Raw genomic sequence first — 748 nt, forward strand, 5'->3', positions numbered from 1 at the left:
CGATATACCGCCAGGGGCCCCGGATTGTACAGCGATATACCGCCAGGGGCCCCGGATTGTACACCGATATACCGCCAGGGGCCCCGGATTGTACACCGATATACCGCCAGGGGCCCCGGATTGTACAGCGATATACCGCCAGTGGCCCCGGATTGTACACCGATATACCGCCAGGGGCCCCGGATTGTACACCGATATACCGCCAGGGGCCCCGGATTGTACACTGTGTATACTGCCAGGGGCCCCGGATTGTACACCGGTATACAAGCTGTACACTCACTACGTTACATTGTAGCAACGTGTCATTTCTTCTGTGTCGTCACATGACCTGATATCATCCAATGAGAGGGCGGGACTCACTTCTGGGGGACACTGCAGCTCCCTCTGAGAACATATTCTGCGGTGCTCTGACTTTAGGGAGCCCATGGTGCTCGGGGAATCCTGCGTCATGGGGCGTACTCTGTATTAAATGTTCCCTCTCTCTGTCCTTTGCGTCGTACATTACTACTTCTAGAACAGGGGGTCTCAAACCTCCGGCTGGAACTACAAATCCCAGGAGGCATTGCAAGATTCTCACAGACACAGGCATGACTCTCGGAGAGAGATGCATCATGGGATTTGTAGTTTCACCCCCACAGCTGGAGGGGCCGGAGGTTTGAGACCCCCTGTTCTAGAACAATCTGAAATTGAAGATAACGTTCCCGCCTTCTTGTTGCCTCATGGTCAGCACATGTAACATGTCAGGCAT

Source organism: Nanorana parkeri, unplaced genomic scaffold (assembly GCF_000935625.1).
Source record: "Nanorana parkeri isolate BGI_ZX_2015 unplaced genomic scaffold, ASM93562v1 scaffold2109, whole genome shotgun sequence".
In the NCBI taxonomy this organism is placed as follows: Eukaryota; Metazoa; Chordata; class Amphibia; order Anura; family Dicroglossidae; genus Nanorana; species Nanorana parkeri.